Source organism: Myxocyprinus asiaticus, chromosome 5, assembly GCF_019703515.2.
Source record: "Myxocyprinus asiaticus isolate MX2 ecotype Aquarium Trade chromosome 5, UBuf_Myxa_2, whole genome shotgun sequence".
Classification (NCBI taxonomy): domain Eukaryota; kingdom Metazoa; phylum Chordata; class Actinopteri; order Cypriniformes; family Catostomidae; genus Myxocyprinus; species Myxocyprinus asiaticus.
In genome coordinates, this window is record NC_059348.1 from 36,168,995 (window position 1) to 36,192,755 (window position 23,761).

Sequence of the window (23,761 nt, forward strand, 5' to 3'; positions counted from 1 at the left end):
ATTGAACATTTACATCATGTCAATTTGATTTCAATGTCTCTTTAAGAATAATTTGTTTTCCTTATACATCACATTGCTTCTGTTTCTCGTTTCTTTTATCAGATAAAGGCATCTTATTATAACACACTTCTTTGTGCAATTATTTCATTATCTAGATTTCAGATGAACAAGTTGACAGACATAACACACTTTATCGCACATGGCCGATTGCATAGCTTGCACTGCTAACAAAAAAAAACTTAACACTGTCTGTCTCTTTACCTTACTTTTCATCATCAATATTACATATTAATGTTACAGCAAGACATTAAGAACCTCAATTCACATGAAATTAATTTCTTATGTCCTTAGATTGAATTAAGAAATATTATGATGAATTGTCTCACCAAGGAAATCTCTTTTGTCAAATACACATTGGAAGAACGTGTTCCTTGGACACGGGAAATTCCAGATGCTACACATTGATAAGCTGTCTCTTTTTGGCGCGTTTCCCTTTCTTTTACTCCTTTTTCAGAGATAAACACCATGAAGCATGTTAACACTGTTCAAATGCTAATAATTGTCTGCTTTTCATGAAGTTTTCATGCATCTTATAAACAAAATATATAAGATTTCATTCTTTCTCTACAAAATGATCATCTAAATCATCAGTATAAGTTTCTTAAGTTACAATTTCACATCGATGTCTCTCTTTTTGTCTGTGATCGATCGCTGGAAAGCTAATTTTCCAGAGCACCAACACACCCGCTCCTGCCGAAGTTTGCAGAGAGAGTGAGCTCCACACGATATCATTCCGTAAGGGGTTGCATAAATGGGGGACGTTCAGCACCACTCTAATATCTGCACACTCATTGGGTGTAAATATACAACGCGTTTCTATTGGCTGTTCACCTAATCAAGGAAAACTCATATTTTTCTGTTTTTTTCCTTAGCAACAATATGGTGGAGTGCAGAGAACGCCCCTGGACGCTTCGACAGTCTAAAAGAGTATATGTTCTTGTGATAAGAGTATATTTTCCCTAGAGAAAATATATAAGATTTCATACAAAGGTGTACACTACAGTCTTCAAAGACAAAGGACAACTGGCTCTAACAAGGACAGAAAGAGATGTGGAAGGCCCAGATGTACAACTAAACAATAGGATAAGTACATCAGAGTCTCTAGTTTGAGAAAAAGACACCTCACATGTCCTCAGCTGAAAGCTTCATTGAGTTCTACCCTCTCAACATCAGTTTCATGTACAACAGTAAAGAGAAGACTCAGGGGTGCAGGCCTTATTGGGAAGAATTGCAAAGAAAAAGCCACTTTTGAAACAGAAAAACAAAAAGAAAAGGTTAGAGTGGGCAAAGAAACACAGACATTGGACAATAGATAATTGGAAAAGAGTGTTATGGATCTTAACCCCATTGAGCTTTTGTGGGATCAGTTAGACTGTAAGGTGCGTGAGAAGAGCCCGACAAGACAGCGACATCTATGGCAGGTGCTACAGGAAGCATGGGGTGAAATGTCACCTGAATATCTGGACAAATTCACAGCTAGAATGCCAAGGATCTGCAAAGCTGTCATTGCTGCACTTGGAGGATTTTTTGATGAGAACCCTTTGAATTAGGGTTTTTTCAAAATGTAGTAATAGAATAAAAATAGTATTAGAATTGTTTTTTTTTTTTTTCACGTTATTAATGTCCTGACTACATACTGTGATCAGTTGAGTGCCACTTTGGTGAATAAAAGTAACAGTTTCTTTCCATAAGAGCAAAATCTGTACATTATTACAATCTTTTGGCCGCCAGTGTATATATATATATATATATATATATACTGATCAGCCACAACATTAAAACCACCTGCCTAATACTGTGTAGGTCCCCCTCGTGCCACCAAAACAGCACCAACCTGCATCTCAGAATAGCATTCTGAGATGCTTTTCTTCTCACCACAATTATACAGAGCGGTTATCTGAGTTACCGTAGACTTTGTCAGTTCGAACCAGTCAGGCCATTCTCTCTTGACCTCTCTCATCAACAAGGCATTTCCATCCTCAGAACTGCCACTCACTGGATGTTTTTTGCTTTTGGTACCAAAATTCTAGAGACTGTTGTGCGTGAAAATCCCAGGAGATCAGCAGTCAGCTTCATTTAATGTTCACATCAACCATCAGAATGGGGGAAAAAATGTGATCTCAGCATGATTGTTGGTGCCATTTTATATATATATATATATACACACACACACACACACACACACACACACTACCGGTCAAAAGGTTAAAACACTCATTCTTTATTATAATTTTTTTTTTTTTCACATTTTAGAATAATAGTAAAGTCATCAAAACTATGGAATAACATAAATGGAACTATGGGAATTATGTTGTGACTAAACCAAATACAAAATAAATCAAAACTGTGTTATATTTTAGCATTTTCAAAGTAGTCATCCTTTGCCTAGAATTTGCAGAAATGTACTTTTGACATTTTGTCAACCAACTCCTTGAGGTATCATCCTGGGATGCTTTTTAAACAGTATTGAAGGAGTTCACATCTATGTTGGGCACTTATTGGCTGCTTTTCTTTATTATTTGGTCCAAGTCATCAATTTCAAAAACTTTTTTTATTTTTATTAAATTTTAGTTTTATAATATAAATAAATTAATATGGTGGCACAATTATATTTTTGTCTGCAAAACTAATTTCAAACATTTAAGCATACGCCTTCAGATCAAAAGATTTTTTCTGACCGGTAGTGTATATATAATTTTACATTTTTAGTATCGGCCATAACATGAAAATAATTATTGGCTTATCGGTATTACATTGCACTATCGATGCATTCCTAGGAAAAAATGTTTGTGTAAAATACTGAGAAGAATTTTCTCTTCAAAGTTTACATTTGGTCAGTCCAATTGAGTTTCACATATCATTGGCTTCAAAGGCACAGTTCACCCTATAATTCTCTACCCACCCTTACGATTTACTTTCTCGTGGAACACAAAAAGAGATGCCGCAAAATGTCCTGCTATTTCAATGCAATGATTGCAAGCGTGTTGATCACTGGCCGTTAAACTTACTTGCAATTTTGCATGATAAGGTTGGGATTTGAAGTCATGACAAGCTTTTAAATAATTCTTAATTTGTTATTTGTTTATCCTATTTTCCTACAAAACATCTGTAGTAATTGTATTAGGTTTTTATTTTTTATTTTGTCATGTCTTAATCTTGACTGGGGCACCAAGTGAGCCAGGACCATCACTGGTACCCCCTCAAAAATATGGTGCATGATGCAGCTTACTGGGCTGACATATCCAGCTCACCTGCCCCCCATCAACTACCCCTCGTATCATGTGTGACTCCTCTGCAATAGCCATCATCAGCACTAATGATAAAAAACATGGTTTAACACAATTCAAACAACTCAGCCTCCTTTGCACTCCTTTAGGGAATTGATCAACACTCTCCAACCCCCATAATGAATCACACCGGCCGTCACAGACATAAGAAGTCAGCCAAAAATACAGGGCTACCGAGAGGTGAAAGAAGAGGTTAGACATAAAATAAAAACAGAAAAAGTCTGGAAGGGTTGTGACAGGACCTGAAATGAGATGCAAGGAGTCAATGGACAGGAAGAAGATGACAACAGAATAAAGAGAAAGACTACGGAGAAGCTCTACGTTCCAACCACGCAGAGCTTACATTTTTACATTTACTTACAGTTAAGGCATTTAGCAGACACTCTTATACAAACTGACTTGCAAAAGTGTTTTAGCATCAAATATGAGAACACTGTGATCAACAGATGGCAAGAATGTAGTTTGGAAAGCTAGCCAGAAGAGTAAAAAGCAATACGATTAATGTGGATTGCATAGCTCAGTTAATTTGATCTTTTGATTGCAGACCTTGGTATTTTGTCAAATCTGAGGACAGTATGGGACATGGTTGAAATCTCATTTAAACTCTAGAGAAGACACATGTAAGATTGCTGGAGTCTTTTTCTTATTAGGAACATACGGAGAAGTAGAAGACATTCTTTAATCTCATTGTATTGCAGAAACAATTGAGGTATCTCAAAGTCACCTAGTGGAGGGAGCATTTCAGTGATATGATGTGGGAGTACTTGAGAAGGTTAAATATCAGTCAAGCTACAGCATTCTGGATGAGCTACAGAGGTTTGATTGCACACACTGGGAGGCCAGCCAGAAGTGAGCTGCATAGTCAAGACGAGATAGACTAGGGTACCAGAATCTGAGTAGCTTCTCTGGTCAGAAACGGTCTGACTCTGCAGATGTTCTTGAAATCAGTCTCTTTAGAGCAGATCCAACCTAATGAGATTGAGCCTCATTCCCGGTTCCCTCTAATTATTGCATTTCCTATGATCTCTCAGGTTAAATGCCGTGCAGTGCAGTGAGTGGATGCTTCAGCACAGTAATGGCCCTTAATTTAGGACGTCGATATAACACTAACCCAATAAGACCAAAGTTACTCTAAGATGCTACTCCATTGATATGCAGTCTTTTCTCCAAATCACATTTGAAATCTCTTTGTCTTGGCTGTCATCAGAAGTTCTTTCTCAAGCTTGGCTCTCTGAATGAGTATGTGTACTCGCTGACTTGCAAGTTTGTCTCAAAAAAATATTTTGTGTGCTCAAGTCCCAGTACTGAGGATACTGAAATATTCATCACAGCTCCATGGGCCTTGTAGAGGAAAGGCCCCATGGCAATATTTGAGCAAAAAGCTTTTCTCCAAAATTTCTATAACCACACACTGACCACCATTGCTTTACATCCTTTTTTCCACCAGAAATTATAAGGCTTTTTAGAAAATAACTTTTACCTTTTCCACATCTTCCTAGCTAAATTCATACAGTCATTTTGAGAAATAGCATGATAGACTGGCAGCAAGTTAATAATAACAACCAACTGCTCTTTTCAAATGCTATCTAATACATTTTTCAGTAAATGGAAAAACTTTTCCACATACTCCATAATAAATTCTACAGCATTGTGCGAAGTAATTCAGTATATCCACTTGAACTTTAACTGTAGTAGTATTTATACTCTCAAAGACAGACTAACTATGCATATGCTTTGGTTCTGAAAGCCACTGTTGAAAACGTCAATGTTAATTAAGTAACATTTTCAAACACTGCAGAAGCAATTTAGTCTTAATAAAGTCAGGATACATACCAGGCCTAAATCAAGTCTCTAAATCAAATGTTGCCTCATTTTAGGCACACTAAATAAACAGTAATCACTCAAATAAAACTACCATTTACAAATAAATTCATATAAAAATTGGCAGTAGCTCAAACTCGAGAAGCTCAGACTGATCCACAGCGGAGTAAGCCAAAAATAGAGGTTAATAAATATTTTACATCACACCTATGTCATAAACTAATGGATTTTTCATTTATACTAGGGAATCTGCTAAATAAACTGGCAACAAAATGCATACCGACCAACGGACCGAACTGTCACATGTTCTCTGTTTGTATACATTATTCATGCTGACCTTAAAACAAACATTCCCTAAACAATCAAACATAACTAAACAGTAAATAGGATAGATCAAAGCGTACTTGCAGTTTACAGTACATATTTGTAGAAAATCTATGCTTTGTATTGTTCGGCAAGCTTGAAGCAATTGTAATGATCTAGCTAAATTTTCAGGCCAAGTACCTTTGATCAAATCAGAACATCCAACTGCCAGTAACAAGGCAGTCTCATAATGGAAGTGTCCTGTAGCGTCTTTTTACAAACATCATGAAAACGTCCTTGTTATTGCTTTCTCTCCTCAGTTAGGAGGATTCCGTCACAAGCTTGGCAGTCTTCGGATTTACTGCATGTTTAACAGCAATATATTTTATTATAATTACAAATATATTAGTTTAGCTATATTTTACAATCATACTGATATTTTAGATACCCTAACCCTACCCCTAAACCTAACCACTTTTATAAACAATCTAAAACATGTAACAGGCAAGTACATTTTGTCACAATAATTTTAGTTACATTACACTATTATAGATATCTTTGAACACCTAACCCCATTCCTACACCTAAACCTAAGCAATTCTTAACAATACCAAATAATTAACAAGCAGATAAAAGTACAGCCACAACAATTTATTGTGAAAATATTACAAAAAAGCAATATAAAATATTTAAAATAGGTTATGTAGCAAATAAAGTCTTCTGAAACCATACGACAGCTCCATGTGAGGAACAGAGTGAAACTGAAGGTTTTAAAGGTTTCACTGAAAATCTTCCTCTTCATGAAGGCAGTCACATCTCATTCAAAAGATACATTCAAGCATTAAAATATTTCAATCGGTAACAAGACATGTGGAAGCCAATGGCATGAGATATCACTAACATCAAAACTTCCGTCACGCTTGTTAAGGAAGTAATTTTTTAATGTTTAAGAGTGCGAGTCAGGATCTTACTGTTATGGTGGAGAGGAATACTGATCATTAAAAAGACATACATTTAAGATCTGTTCCTTACACAAAGCGATCACAAGGCATCGGAAGAACCCGTACACAGCACGCAAATTAAGGATTACCTTTTTTTGTCATTTTATAGTGCTTTTCAAATCATTTGAGCTGCAGCTCATTACTGCCTTATTTTTTTTTTTTTATTTTTATTTAAATTGAGTAACAAAGTGTGTACAAAACTATCAAGTCTTATTTACCATGCCTTCATAACTAGGATTATGTTTAGAATGTCACAACCACAATCATATACTGTACGGACAAACATGATGTTACACAAACCATGGCCTTGATTCCATAAAAACAGTTCTATTGGAACACAAGGACAGCTTGTAGGCTATAAAAAATTAACACTGAACAGCCAGTCAAGGCCATTATTCATGAGGTGAACAAAAATAATTGTGTGGGAATTGTTTTCTGTCCTACAAAGTAACAAAGCAACAGCTAGAATGAAACGGGTGCACCACAGCAAGAGCAACTCAATAAAGAAACATCTGGCAGAGCGGAGGGTTATCTTGTGCTTCAGAAATTACATCTGCATCAGGAAATGACAGATTCAGTCATCTCCCACTGCCTAAAGCTGTTCCCAACAATATATTAATCACCCTCTCTCTCTTCTTTTTTGCACATACATACACATATACATGTAACTTCCATTTGATTGTGACATTAAAATGGACAGGCCGTACAGATCGGGGTGATTTAGGTGGGCAGCCTCTCCAGTTTTTCCATAATTCAAAATGACATTAATGGCTGTAGTTCACAAAAGACTCATCAGTCATCTGTTTACAAATTGCCTAGCTAGATGTCGATGCAATATGAGATTCAATGGCTAGGGACCCACAGATTCTGGTACTAATAAGAGGATTGTATTGAGAGCTATAATTGATAAGCGCTAAATGTACCTTAATGTATTTGGGTAGTTCTTCAATTACTGTAAGCACACTTTTGATGACTCGAAATCTTGAAAAATAATACTTCTTCAAACTATGTTTTATGTTAACATTTATCACATATCCTGGAATTAGGATCATGAGCTTGATCAACCTTAGAGCGAATTTTGGTATAATGTGTGGATTTGTTATAGTGTGTGTGTTGATTAAATGTTTTTTGTTTGTTTTTTTGTGTTTTTTTTTCTTTTTTGAGAAAACGTTGGACTTCTCAACATCAGTTACTAGCTAGTAGTCAATTAATGTGTGTTTGAGTACTTTTAAGCAAGATTTTATTAAAAAAAAATGTAAAACATGTTGTTGCCGAGTCATTTGTAATAGTGACATGAGTTACTCAGAGAGGATACATACAGTGTTTTTCTTTCTTTAAAAAACAAAAAATTAATCTGGAGAAGAGCATGTTATGGATTAAACTGTGTTTCCATTACCAAATGAACATTTAGCATCTGCAACGACACCTACATTTGCTCCAAGGTAAATTAAAGCTAATAACTGAACATTAATTCATTTATGTATTGATTTGAGTCATAGTAAAAGCGATAGTAAATAAACAGTTCACAGCATCAAAATGAGTGCATTTTGAGATGTTATAAACAGCTCTGTTCACTTACGCTAATGTTATTAGATGTGTGATCGCTATTAAATGATTAAATGAAAAGTTTTTCTCTTTTCAAGTAACTGTAATAATCTTTTGCCTTAATTCTGATTCACAGACTCCACAGTTTATAATCAAATGACCGTGTAATTTAACAATTTCTTTTACAAAAAACTTCAGATAAATATGTATTACAATCTCACTCTTCATACCAGCCCACATAATAACTATTATCTATTCCATTTATGAGAATATTTTGACAAAAACCGCATCCTTCACGGCAATCTCCCATTCATTCCAATGGGGAGTTCTGCAGAGCTTGTCAGAGCGAGCAACCGTAACCAATGAGGGCAGATTTTAGCAAAGGGTCAATTTACGAGTAATGGCAAATGTATTAATAACATCTAACAGACCTTCTTTCATATCATAATGTAAAAATCTGACCCTCTATCTCTCACTTAGTTGCCTTAGCAGAGGTACTCCCCCAACACTTCTCATTTCCATATTAACTAAAACTAAACATTCTTGGAAAAATTCAATTGTTCTCTAAAATGAAGAAAAAAAAAATTATGTTACAATTGCTGATTGTAACATTTTTTTATAAAATTAGTCAAGAAGGGAAGATAAAAAGTTTGGGAATTGGAAACAAGTCCAATATAGAGTAGTTCTAGCTAATTTAACCTTATAAACACTCTGTTTTTATTTTTCTTTAAAATCATCCTATGGCACAAAAAAGTTCCCTTTATTGAGATTCACTCATTTCTTGACTAAAACTTTCAAACTATATGTTCTTTCCTATCATTTATAAAAATGAAAAAAAAAAAAAAAAAAAAAAAAAAACATTTGTAAACTTGGCCCAACTCAACAAGCTGTTCCATTCATTACTGGAAGCATTTTCCATTTTGGTCCTCTTCCAAGATTAAAAAGCCCTATAGCTCCCCTTCTGCTCTCTTTCAAAATACAGTTGATGAAAACATAATTTATGTGATACAAAGACTGAGGTGCACCTCACAGCTCTTCGTATTCTCATGATAGAAAACTCACTCTCTTATCAGGCTCATTTTCAAACAACATGTTAAGACTTGACAAGAGGGGATTCAAGCCAACCAGCTCATGAGAGAAATTAATTAGGCCTAGAGAGACATCAAACAGGCCCTGACTTTGATGTTTAAAAGCGAGAGCATGTTTAATAGTGTGTCACCATTTGAGCCACTACAGACAAGCAACTTCATCATACACATGTGAGGGACTGCGGCTGTCAGTAGCTCTATGATCGGTACAAACAATCAGCACAATACAAAGTGAAAAATTCTGAAAGTGAAGAATTTTCTTATATACTTTATATGTCATTACTTCTATTAAAATAATATGTTCAAACAAAAGTTACAGGTAGAATTTCCCAAGGTTATTATACCTGAAAATAGGCTCTGTTCCAGAACAGTGCCTACAGCAATTCCATCCTAACTGAAATGGAACCTCATATAAGAGAATGATTTGGAATCATCATAAAAATAGCACTCCTCACATGAAGCGCATGCATGGGAGACTTGCCTTACAATTGATTTCAATAGTACTTGGCATTAACATGCTACCAAGCTAATTATTCAATACTTTAATATGCATATAAATACACAGCAAACACAAATATTAGATTAAATAATAGTTTTAATTCAACTGAAATAGATTTTCATTTTATGATGTTATTTTCAGCATTAAATTGGATGGATTTTTATAACTGAGCTTGTCGCAATTGCATTCTGGAATCGCATTTTTGTGAAGGACACATGCTATACTGCCTTATAATTTGGTCAAAAGAAGGGCAGGAGTGTGCTTATTATGCCTTAAAAATGTTTCCTACATAGGGAGCTCACTATGTTTTGAAATAGAACCAAAAAGATCAAGTGCCAAAACACAAAGCACATGCAACCGTTTTAAAATGATGTTTCATAAAGAGAAATGTCACCAAATAAAAAAGCTGTATATAATGTAATGTATATATTGGAGATGTCTACACATGAATTGTTGCTTAACTTTCAACAACTTGCAATAACCTGTATTGAATTAGACTTGAGCTGATGAATCAAGTCAGGTCATATCTTCACAAAGTGAGATTTTAGTTCAGGACCCACTGATACATTAAGAAAATAGAAAATGTCTGTGGGAAAAAAATCTATGATGTCGCTGAAAACAAATAATTATACCTAGAGGTACTGCGTGCAAATTTACATACAAAATCCCTTCAAGCAAATTTAAACAAATTGAATAGCAAAATTAAAAAAAAATCATTTGAAACAGAAATGTTAGCTGGTACCTGCCAAACTTTTAATGATGTTATTTAGAGTTTTAAAAATGAATTGTCAGAGGCATGGACTCCATGTGAATATATATATACATAATAGATATTTGCACGCTATGGGAATTACAATTACAACATTATTTTACACTGGCATGCACAGTTTAACCATCTTCATTTTGAAACAAGCCAACAGGGAGCCATATTTTAGGTTTACAATCAGATTTGTAATTATACTTAAATATACATTTTTGTCAGACCACATAATGAAAATCCTAACAAAACCAAGTTTTCATTTAAATTCATAAAATTTGTTCATATGATTTTTTATGCATTTTTTGAGTAGGCCTAATAATAAGATAAAAAGTCTCAAATCGATCAAATCTAGGATTATAAGAGTTTTCTGAAATTTGAACAAGTATAAATTTTTAAGTGAATGTCAAAACGGTTCAGGTACTCAGGGTGTTTTTCTCTTTTTTGTTTACAAATCATTTATTCTGTCATTGCTAAAAGCATTGTTACTCTATGGCAGTGGATATGCAACAAGGATGCTAGCTGATTTCAATTAGGTCACATCCATCTAACAGCATGCAACATAAATATGAGTATAATGTGAGACAGTATTTTGCATGTCATACCATATATTAAATCAAATATGTCACACTATAGTCTTATATTTAATTATAGATTTTTTTAAGATAAATAACTAACCACAAAACAATCATTGCATTAGTTTAATAACTTATGTTATCCAAATAATTGTTACTTCAATTAAGATTTTAAGTTAATGAAATATAATGCAAATTGAAAGTATAAGCTTATGTAATCTAATGTCAAATAATTGTGTTGTAATTACAGTTTGGTTTATACACTTAATGTTAAAAGAACTGGAGGAATGGTGTTTATGTGTTCAAGGGTTATCCTAATAAAATATTATTTCATATGACTGCACCAATTATGTTACACCAACCCAAGTACTTGTAGGGTTAGATCAGGCACAAATAGCTCTTAAAGGTAAAAACTGCACATTTCAACATTTTCTAGTATAAAAATAAAATGTTCAAGAAATGTCACACTTAAACTTCAAACAGATTTTTACAATTTCACAAACTGATGGCAAAGTAGTGTATCACATCCACCCAATTATCACCACAGCAACATGGATGTGAGAGAGTTCAGACCAATGACATGTCATTCCCGTGCAAGAATAAAGAGTGGATAAACAGTCATGGCAGCAGGTGAAGAGAGCAGAGCTGAGAATCACTGGCTACTGGCTGGCATTTCATTAACCTGAGTACCAGCCTCCCATTGGATTTGACGCCACTCACCTCAAGCTGGCACACATCCCTAAACCTGCACTCTATAGCTCCACAAACCTATGGTACATGCCACTTTGTAAAATGCTTACAGTTCTCTTAAAGAGATAGTTCACTCAACAATTAAAATTCTTTCCTCATTTATCACACCCTCGTGTGGTCGCTAACCCGTGTGCCTTCTTTTCTTCTATCCCTTCTTATTTCCATACAATGGTGACTAAGGCTAACATTCTGCCTAACATCTTCTCTGTGTACCATGGAAGAAAAAAAAAGGCTTACTGGTTTAAAACGACATAAGGGAGAGTAAATGATGACAGACTTTTAATTTTTTGTTGAACTATTCCTTTAATGTAAAGGCAATGTTATTCTTTTACAAGCTCACAGGGAGGGTGTTACAAATTGGAAGTCTCTTAATTTGGGTGTAACTCTTCATGATGACAAGGCTTTTAGTTCAGCATGTGAACTGGAAAAAGACTAAATAACTCGTGAATCAGATATATAAAGACATTGATATTCACTAGAGGAAAATATGGATCTGGGACATAATGACCTCTGTTAATCAAGGTTATTGGCAAGTTTCCCTTCTACCACTCCTATAAATTTCTTGGAAATAGTACTGTATTGGCAAGTGATATCGTCAAATAGTCAAAAGTGTTCTCCGTCCTGCCAATATTTTGTAAAGAACAACATTAACAACAGGTCCACAGTTAGCCTAACTTTAAAGATGACTAAAACAAGATCTTTAATATGAAATCATTCCAGAAACAAGATATTTTTACATTAAATAATTCTCGGCTAACTACTAAACACAAACAAAACTGATTTAAAGAATAAAAGTTCCCACATTTTTTGACAAAGAAATTTCTATACCATTTCTATGACTTTTCTATTATTATTATTATTATTATTATTATTATTATCATTATTATTATTATTATTATTATTGTTTTTTGTTTTTTGTGATTCCAAATTTTCCAAACTTATAATTTCCTTAAAAGGGAATTTAGGAGACTTGTATCAGCCACCCTATTTGGCATTAGACTAGTTAAAATCATCAAGCTCAAAATGGATTCAGGAAATTATATTCAGTTTTGTTTGCATAGCATTTCACAGTACAATCTGTTTCAAATAAGCTTTGCAAAGAACATTAAAACAACAGAAAACTGCTACATTATGTTTAAAATGAGCTTAATGAGATTTCTCAAGTCACTCAAGACATAAATATCCCTCTAAAATTCCTTGACCTAAGAAGTTTTTCCACCTTAAAAGAGCTTATTTTCAGGTGCAGGCTTCCTTCCTCCTCTGGTTTGAAATCTCTGGCCAACACCTGTTTAGTGGGATGTGCATGTGACATCAATTTCAGATTATACTGAACAGTCCTCTGCTTGAAGACCCACGCAGCTCTTAATCTTAGGAAGTGTAGCCTATACTGTACAAACCAACTTCAATTCACAGAAAATGTGCTGTTTTTCATCTTCCCTACAATAGCAATAACAATAGGCCCATGTAAAATCCTCTTTGTGTGTTTTTGACCCATTTTGCTATCATTTCGATTTATTCTTCAGAGGTGTGAGGTAAAATGATAGCACAATATTTAGTGCTAACAACCTTAACATGCTGGGTCTGAAAAATGTAGGTGTAAAATAAAGTATAGGTGTAAAAAAATGAAAGAGGAGGAAGAGGTAAAAGCAAGGAAAGAGAAAGACATTAAGAATATTTAAAATGGCCTAGAAGTGGCATATTATATCATCATTTGATGATACAAAAAAAAATGTCAGGTCAGGGTTCAACAATGAGGATGGCTCCAGGCCAGTGTGAGAGAGTTTCGGGCCAAATGATAGAACCAGCACTTCCGCCAAAGGGCCAGTGCTCTATTGTCACTACATGCTGCATAGTTGCTCATTTATGTGCATTTCTGCCTTGCAACTCATTTGGGTTTTCTGTGCTGTTATATTGTCAACGTTGTTGTGAATTCTGCTGATTTAAATATGTCAGGATGGTTAAGTTATCTAGCTGGCAAACACAGTCAGGTTTTGTCAAAATTGTGAGAATGATTCATAATCGTCTTGGAAGTATCAGTTAGAACGAATTGAAAATCATAAACAAATCACAGTATGCCATAATTTGCAGCAGAACTGTGTGTTTATGAATATACATTTATAGCTGTCATGGAGTTATATAGCAGCTGAATAAATGGCAGCAATTATTGTTTAAAAACCTAGTAGATTATTGTAAACATTTTTGGAAAGAAAATGTATGAAAATCTATTATAAAAATACAATTCATTACAAGTTTAAAACTAAGATAATCTTAACAAAGAGTGAAATACTGTAAACAAATTATTTCAGCATTTACTGTGTGAAAATTATTTCTATAATTTTCAAAATTATGATTGTCCAAGAATTGTGGCGTCATTTCCACCACAACAAACAATTTGGCCACTAATAAAGTGTATTATTATTATTAGTAGTAGTAGTAGTAGTAGTAGTATTATTATTATGCAGTGAAGATCATGCTTCAGATGAAGAATACAAGTGATGTTTCAAGAAAAAAAAAATCAAGTAAAAAATAATTTGTGAGCAGAATATTTTTATTGGGTGTAATTTATAATCAAGCTGTAATTTTGATAAATTATGTAAAAAAGTGTGAAAATAATATTGCATTTTGTGTATTTAGGATACATAAAATGTTAGCTATGAAATAGTCTTTGGCAAGACAAAGGAGTCAGCCATTTTATTTAAAATAAATTACAAATATAACTTCATATTAAACACAACATTACTTGAGTTGTGGTGGAAATGACACTGTGTTGGGAGCGGAGTATGTGAGTGGAGCGGCATGATTTTGCATAGATCGATCCACTAACGCTTCATCACGTGCATGGCACCAGTTAACGGCCCATAATGCAGCAAAAATTCACCATATGTTAAGCAGTGTTAAACACTTTTGGCATGAAAATGGAATTGAAAGAATGTGATAAAAAACCCAAAAAAAATAAACGTATTGCCAATACTGAGTAGCGGCACTTGGTTATATTAGACAGCCCGCATGAGGGTTACTTTCACTCTCTGTACTCTCTTTTTTTGCTTCCTAATATTGAGTCTGCCTTTTAATTTAATGCCATGTAAAATGTATTTTAGTGCCATAATTTATGCAATTTACATTTACAGATGTAGAAGCTCAGCAAATGTGAGCCGAGAGAGGTAGATTTAAAATATTTAAAAGATTTAAAAGATTCAAAAGTTAGTATTTATGAAAGTGAACTCAGCACTGGACATATAGTTTTGATAGTCTTATCTTGTCTTGATAAAATAAAAACAAAATAAAAAAAAGTGTATAACATTCTGAGAATGTTATTCAACAAACTGCCTACGGATGCTGTATTCGGAGGTAGGAAGAGATGAAGGAACGTCCAAATCCAGTGTTCACGTCACATGCTGACTACTGAAATACATTCATCTGATCGATTTTTGAAGGCAGCATAGATGTATCCTTCACTACCTATCAAATCACACAATCCTGTGCGTGCAGATACACAGCTGTTGAGATGAAGAAAGAAAATGGTGGACGAAGAGACAGTTGAAATATTATGATTCAATAAGTCATGAGCCATCACGTTATAATCTGAGCATCCCCACGACAGAGTGTGCCTCAGCCGGGTGCAGTTTCAGTCTCTTCCCTTTAGATCGGGACACTTCGTGCAACTCATAGAAGAGGCGCTGACCGCACAAGAGAAATGCCAGTTGCGGAATTTGTAGTTATTTACATGACCTGCTTCCATGTTATTTGAACTTTAATAATGCTATAACGCATTAAATATAACTGCATTAAATATGTAACGCTGGGGTATTCCCTTTAAAGACGCTCGACACACAAGTTTTGCTCAAGCTCCACTTATTCCACAACGAGAGTGCTTCTGTATTTACTTATTTTGATGATCTATATCACCTGAGTCGATAACGTCAACTAAACGTTTCAGCCCTACTGTGCTCCAGCTCTGTTAGCGTGTAAACTCAACAGACTGCGGCCCCAGATTTTGCCTGCCTCAAGTCCAGCTGCTCACTCTACTCAGAGCCAAAAGACAAATTAAACTGCCGCAGCTGAAGTCTTCGTTTGGACGGACCTCTAACTTGGCATCTGGATAGACTTAGACATGATTATCCCCATTCACCCAAACTACAACAGACAAACACGTTCTGTACTCAAGGGTACAATGTGTTGAATCAGAATCTTATGATATAACAAATTAAGTTATTTTCAGGCTCCAAAGTTAAGCAAACTACACTAAAACTGTTGAGAAAGGAACAAAAATTGGACAAAGCCAGTGTACAAAACAAAGCAGTCCACTTCAGGCCACCTTTGTGTTATGGGTCTTACTGTTCCCATGACAACAAATTCTAACACCCAATGGTTTTGCTCTATAGACATGCCTCATTTGTACAACCAGCAATCCAGTGCCTAAATCTAGAATCCACTATAAGAAATACATTTCCACTAAGCCAGGTATCTGTTCAGCACCAGACATATCAAAATATGAAATGTAATTTCTTATATTCTCAAATACTATTCTCATCATGCAAGAAAAAGAACTCATGGGCCACAGCAGACTTGAAAGGGCAGTTTTCTCTGGTGAATGGAAGTGGATTACCAAAACAGAGCAGCTCCTGTTTAAAACAAACAGCAAAATGCACCAATGGACAATTTGTCAGAGGGTCTCTTGGGTATTGTGGTGTAAAAAGAAAGCTTAAAAAACAGATTGTGTGGGTGAATGAGAGAATCAGATACAGACACTGAGAGAAAATCACCTGGAGGAACTATAGAGAACTAATGGACCACATATTAGACAACAGAATTGGTTGATAGCAAAAGGGTAAATCTAAAACAGAAATTGCCAACCAATTTACTGTTAATTTCCATACTGTAAGTTCTATGTACAGTATTCACTGTGTATGATAGGATGGCAAAGTTTGATATTGTAAATAGGCACATTCATTATCATACCACATGGTAGACCGAAATATCGGTTTTACTGATTAATCGGTACTGATAGTTGCTTTTTGGAACTATCGGTTATCGGCAAAATCAATGCCTATAGTTGCTGATAGTTTTTCTTTTATTAATCCTCTGTGGCGGGTGCTGAATGATTCTACAGTTAATTAAGAAATAAAAACAATCACTTACTGGCAATATTCATCCATATTTTTATTCTCACTTCAATGCAAATTTGGTTATTTTGATTAGATATCTCAAGTGTTTTAAATTGAAGCGAGGGCATGAAAAGAAGAATTGCACTCCTCACATGGCATCGATACAGATGCCAATACCTGTGTTTTGTTTTCTTTTTTGTAATGTTGCAGTTTTCAAATACAACATTGTAAAATTACAATACTGTATAAAATTTCACAGAAAAAAAAAATCTTTATAAAAATAATCACTATAAACAAAACCAAGAGAGCTGACCTGCTGACTTTATTGGTTTCAGTAACTGTAACTCAAACCAAGACATGAAGGCTGTCTGTCAATATGGATTATTTTGCAAATTCAAGAGGAAGATTATTTTTCATGAACAGAACCATCTCTGCATGTTAACATGTATGGCCCTATGAAATCCTTTTAATTTTTTTATTTTTTTTTTTTTTTACAAAATGTTTTCACAAATTTCATATTTAGCAGTTTAATTCAATTTTATCATCAAAGGGTGTCTAAATTAATTAATTCAATAAAACTTTAATCAAATGAAAACAGAACAATTACCAGTAATTTTTAGAATAACATTGGATTATTTTTATCATATGAAGAGCTTTTATACAGATCACCATTTTGTCAAATAAAGTGCTGCACAAGCATCATGGATGTGAGGTAGTGCTTAAATATAATATAATTATTATTTTGTTATTATTATTATTACAGTGAATATTACAAAACTATACAGTAGTGATATATTTCTTTCATATTTTTGTCCATTTTAATGGAGCTTTTATTTTGTCGAGATACCGAGTGAAGCCGGTTTGTGACGACAGCTTCACCCTTCCGAAAGCACAGGTTGCTACATGACCCAGTGTGATTTTAAACTGCAAAATGGCTGCAATTTAATTAACTTAATATACAGTCTGCATGTGCACATGAATGTTTACGCAATGACATTCATACGTCAGATGGTTTCGGTTTTGGTATCTGAGCATTTTATGAGCATGTGAGCACAGTATCGGACCCGATTCCGATACCAGTATCGGTATCAGGACATCCCTATTATACTGTACATACACACAAAGTCCTTAATCTAGGGAATATACAGGCTATAAAAAGCTTAAATTGGTAAATTGTTAAGTAAAGAGTATTGTAACAGAGCCAAGTCTCCGTCCTTTCAAAAGAAGAGTCCTGAAGTAAGAAAGTGTATTTCAGGCTTGTTCATAGTCCTGCATTATGCTTCAAATCTTCAATTTTTTCTACATTTTGTTTGCACAATAAACTACATCTGGGATTTCATTCATTTTGGACATTGTATAAATACATTTGAAAAACTATCGGCCGATTAATCAGTTACTGGCCTTTTTCACCACCTTAGTTATTGGTATCGGCAAAATCCACTATCGGTCGACCTCTAATACCACAGATAAAAAAAAGCTTTAAGAATCATATACTGAGAATATCCTGAAAGAAAACAGAATAATATAAAATAATTGCCATAATGTGTCAAATTTTCTTTGACATAATTCAGTAAAAATCTAAACTACATTTTTATTTAATAATTTTAATGTTATTATTGTTATTATTATTATTTCCAGTCTAATTTGAACTACACTTTAACATCAGTAAAAAATCTAAATTACATTTTTATTTTAATCATTTTATTATTATTATTATTATTATTATTATTATTATGCAAAAAAAAGAAGCTGAACCAAAGATTTAGAGCAGTATCACAACAAAGGTCTGGACTAGATACTGATTTAATACACAGGTGCAGAACCTAAAGGCATTAGACTTAAAATTGTTGTACCTACCAGTACTAAGAGTACTTTAGTTTATATTATTGTAATAACATCCAGAATAGAAAATTCTCAGCAAAAATTGTCCTGATAAAGGATTCTAATTGTTTGTTTGTTTGTTTACCAGTGAAACAAACTGCCCTAAAAACACTTGATATTACATAACACCAAAACAAAGATATAGTTTGGTAAATTGACTCAAAGCCATATATGAGCTGCAGCTGGTAGCATGGTAAATCTGACTCTTTTAAGAATGAAATGGTTTCAGAATGTATTTTAACTGTTGTAATTAACAAGATATACCACAATCACTGATTAAATAAAAAAGGTAGACAGCTGGATGCTAATTGGACCCCATAAACAGCAGTTGCTCTGAGTGAAAAAGGTGAACATGATGTGCTCTCATAAATAATCTTCTTATCAAAAGGTTAATAGGAAAATGTTAAATATAAGCCATACTTATGGGTGGTTGTGAAGATGATTGCTGGATTTCTATTTACAGCAGCCTTGATTCATAAGCTTTGGCTTTCTAAACAAAATTCAGTAACACTTTTGTATGAAGCCTGCACACATAATGCATTATAAATGTATTCATAAAGCATTATAGAACATATTGTTATCCCTTTTAGCTTTTCATTAAGAATTACAACCACAATTCCAATATATTTTACAACTTACCGATTCCTATTTAACATCAAACAATATAATGCATTATGGCACATGCATTATACTATTTAAATGTATAACCATAATTGCATGAATTTAAGTATTATAATGTTTGTTATTAATGACAACATGCAATTGAATATAAGATATATTGCAATGTATTGTAATCCATTTAGAATCCATTTAAATGCATTGCACAATACAAGCTTCATAGAAAGTGTTACTCAGAATTGTTCTATGCACTCTCAGATCTTCGGCCACAAAGCTACACATGTCCTGCCAGCTTCTTCTCTGTAGATGATGCTGTCTATGGATGCTGTGGGTACCATTACACGAGCGCGTTCAACAGCAGCACCCCTGTGCTTCTGCTGGACTCTGCTGCTGGGAGGAGCTCAAATTTACATGTCGACTATTTTGTAGGGATTGGCAATGCCACTTATTTTCTTTTCGATCCAATACCAATTTCAAGTCCAGTATCGTCGATGCCGATACCAATACTGATACTTCTATTAAATTGGGGTTTTTTGCGATTTCTTGGGATAAAATGGGTAATTTAAAATATTATTTTTAGTCATAATTCAAGTAATTATTATTATTATTTTTTTTTTTTACATTTGTGAGCCTAAACAGAAAACTATTAGACTTCTGTTTTGTTTACCCTTACAAAAATTAATCATGGTTTCACTACAGTAACTACCCATGGGATTTAGTTAAACCATAATTACCACACAATTAACCATGGTTACTACTGCAATATTAATGTAGTAAAATCATGGTTTCAGCCCCCCCAAAAATAATAAAAAAATAATAATATAAAATACATGGTTATCCTACTACAATATTACTTTAGTAAAACCATGGTTAACTATTTTTTTAATTACTTATAATTAATTGAATTACACACAAACTCATAAGAAATGTCACCTTTAGATAAGTTGATATTTTAGATTGAATTTACTCCAGAAGCTGTTTCTCTGATTTTCTATCATTACCTCTGATCCCTCTTGTTTGAACGAGCCTCGTGACGGCGCAAGCGCTTGTCTGTTCGTGTCTTTCAGCATGCATGTTAAAATGAGCGAAAGAAAAATATAATAGTTCCCATCCTGCACAAGTATTTGCTAATATAGGCTATTTCTTTTTATTTCACTTTGAAGCTTATGATTATTGTTCATGTTCATAGTAACCAAATATCCCTAGTTTAAAAAAGAATAATAATAATGTTAGAATCGATTACTACTATTTTGTGCACACTGTAATTAGACCAAGAGTTCAGATTGTACACCCAGCATATCTGTGTCATGTGGAATATCTCTACGCCTTGATCAAGATTGCAGGCAATGAAAATAGCATGTGATAGAAGGGGAAGCAAAGAGCATCGTTCAAATGAAGTCGTGCAAAGACAGAATTGTGCTAATATTTGCAAACCAAACCCTGAAACACGCAATTTCTTACCTCGATCCTTTGAAAGCCAGGGACCTCCTCTAAAAGCGATGCATCTTTATTGTATTCACTTCAGCTGACTGTCAAATTTCGGAAGAACTGTCAGTTCAGCCATAAATGTGCCATCTGTGTGAAATACCGATAGTTTACTGAACACGCGCATAATATCTACATAAAAACAGGGAGTTACTTGCCAGATATCGTTATTTCTTTCTGCGGATAAAAGCGATTAATTCGTTTTGCGGAAAGAAATGCGCACTGATCAAAGGATTATGCCATAACGCATGAAAATCAGATGTCCTCATGTTGTTCAGAGCCATTCACAACTACGTAAACTCAAGTAATCGAACTGAATGTTTTGCCGTATATATTCATCTGCACGTTCTGTTTTTGGAGAGAAAGGATGGATGAGTAAAGGCATAGGGAGGCAGGTTTTCTTTAGTACGGAGACTCGGAGGGATCAAACGGCAGTTCGCTAATACACCGCAAGAGGTCGCTAATAATACACATGCTCTCTTCGACGCATTTCTGTTTCTTCTTCTTCTTGTTGCCAATTTGAATCACACAAATATCTTTCACGTTTTTACAATCTTTTTCTTTTTATATTTTTCCTAATAACATCTCTGATCCAACAGTGCAGATCATATATAATGATTTATTAGTCACGTGTTCCATTCTTCTGTGGTCAAACGCCCGAAACTGTGCACTCAATTTAAATTTCTTCTCCAAGCAAGTACATTTGTTGCAATATTCAGTGTTTTTAAGTATCATAGGCAACATTCGTGTAGTACCAGTGAACATGAACATGCTCTAACAAAACATGTAGAGTGCTGACAAACTCGCCACTCATTATTTTCAGATTAAAATTAGCTTGCTATTCGCCGCAAATGTTTGTCAGACGTTTACAGCTCTTCGCCGGTAGTGGTGAACCTGCAGCTTGTCGACAATGAAGTTTGCCACAATGCTTGTTTGCATGTGAAAATAACGAGTGCCGAATTTGCGGCAAGTTAGCAGCAACTCTAGATTTAACAAGGCCGTTCAGGTGTTTAGCTAAGCAGGCTAAACCGCATACAGAATGCAGAATATAACGCCAATATTAATTATCTATGTGTAATAAAAGTCTTGTTTTAAGTAAGTAAACTGAGTAGATGTTGGTGACCAGTGTTTAAATTGTTTAACTAAAGGATTTTGTACAAACTATGAGATTACTGATAAAGTGTCTATGAATTCCATCACAGATTGTTTGCAGAAACACTGCGAAAACATCTGTCTGTACCAAACATTTTTAGCAGAAACACACAAGTTGTGAAAATTAAATGTGATGTAGGTCCTTTATACGGTGCATATCATTGTTCAAGTCTAGTACTAAAAGCTTCGTTTTTGTGCCGTTAAAAAAATGAATGGCGCTACTCTGAACCGGAAATCTATGAAATATTGTTGCGTCCTTTGGCGCCATCTGGTGGATGTTAAGAGCTACCAACTAATATGATGATGATATTGTATAGTATAATACTAAATTCAACAATTAATGGATTATATTTAGCTAAGTAATTTACATGGTTTTATAGTTTGGAAACTAAATGTATGATATATTTTAGATATGGATACTTTTGCATTGTCATATGATACATTCTATCTGACATGAAGAAAATGTACACTGATGTAAAAAAAAAAATTTTTTTAAAATATTTGTTGTAATAATTTAAATGCTTGCCAATGTTCTCATGTTCTCCTCTCAATGTGTTTGTGTGTGTGATGGGCCCTTTCTAAATATACGGGCCATTCCTGAGATTTGGTCATATTTCAACTTGGGACATTTAAAAAAAAAAAAAATCAGAGTACATGATTAATTGTCTGAATAATACAAAACATTAGGCATATATTAAACCTCCAACAAATCGTATTTCCCCACATCAGACATCAAATCCCTTTTATTATTATTTTTTTTTTCTGATTTGGACACCCTTTTTTCTCAACCCCATCATGGATATAATGGAAGTGGTTTGAAAATGATTCTACACAATACTTGTTATAAAATAAACATCTACCTACTGCTCATGTGTCCCTCATACAAATTTAATGACTACCAATGGGGGGGCTGGGTAGCTCAGGGAGTATTGATGCTGACTACCACCCCTGGAGTCAAGAGTTTGAATCCAGGGTGTGCTGAGTGACTCCAGCCAGGTTTGCTAAGCAACCAAATTGGCCCAGTTGCTAGGGAGGGTAAAGTCACATGGGGTAATCTCCTCGTGATCACGATTAGGGGTTCTCGCTTTCAGTAGGGTGTGTGGTAAATTGTGCGTGGATCGCGGAGAGTAGCATGAGCCTCCACATGCTGTGAGTCTCCGCTGTGTCATGCACAGCGAGCCACATGATAAGATGCATGGATTGACTGTCTCAGAAGCGGAGGCAACTGAGACTTGTCCTCCACCACCCGGATTGAGTAACCGCGGCACCATGAGGACCTACTAAGTAGTGGGAATTGGGCATTCCAAATTGGGAGAAAAAGGGATAAAAAATGACTACCAATATACAATTTATGACAGTTTTTTTATTTTTATGTGATAAAACTACAAAAAGTCAAATTGTGTGTCTGTGGCCTCGTTTTTTGTTAAAAATGTATTAAATTGAGATATTTAACTAAAACTCCAACTTTTTTTGAGCTAGCCCTAACATGTCAGGCTGTACTCAGAAAACAATATATTGATTTTTACTTGTGTTCCCATTTTAATTATCAATTATTATCACTCTCATATCAACCCCGTCACAACTCTCCAACCACTAGTTGACTTGCACCCACATATTTTTAACATCATGTTTCATTTAAGTAAATATACACTACCGGTCAAAAGTTTTGAAACACTTATTATAATTTTTTTTTCACATTTTAGAATAATAGTAAAGTCATCAAAACTATGGAATAACATAAATGGAACTATGGGAATTATGTTGTGACTAAACAAAATCCAAAATAAATCAAAACTGTGTTATATTTTAGCATCTTCAGAGTAGTCACCCTTCT

General features: G+C 34.4%; 1 protein-coding gene across 1 annotated transcript in view; it reads right to left on the reverse strand.

Annotated features, from left to right (window-relative positions):
- The window catches only part of b4galt2 (UDP-Gal:betaGlcNAc beta 1,4- galactosyltransferase, polypeptide 2), a 207,831-nt gene extending 186,705 nt beyond the window's left edge, over positions 1–21,126 (reverse strand). The window contains exon 1 of the mRNA XM_051699194.1: positions 20,752–21,126. The gene's annotated coding sequence lies outside the window, so the exon portion shown is untranslated. The remainder of the gene's footprint in view (positions 1–20,751) is intronic.
- Between the last annotated feature and the right edge of the window lie 2,635 nt (positions 21,127–23,761).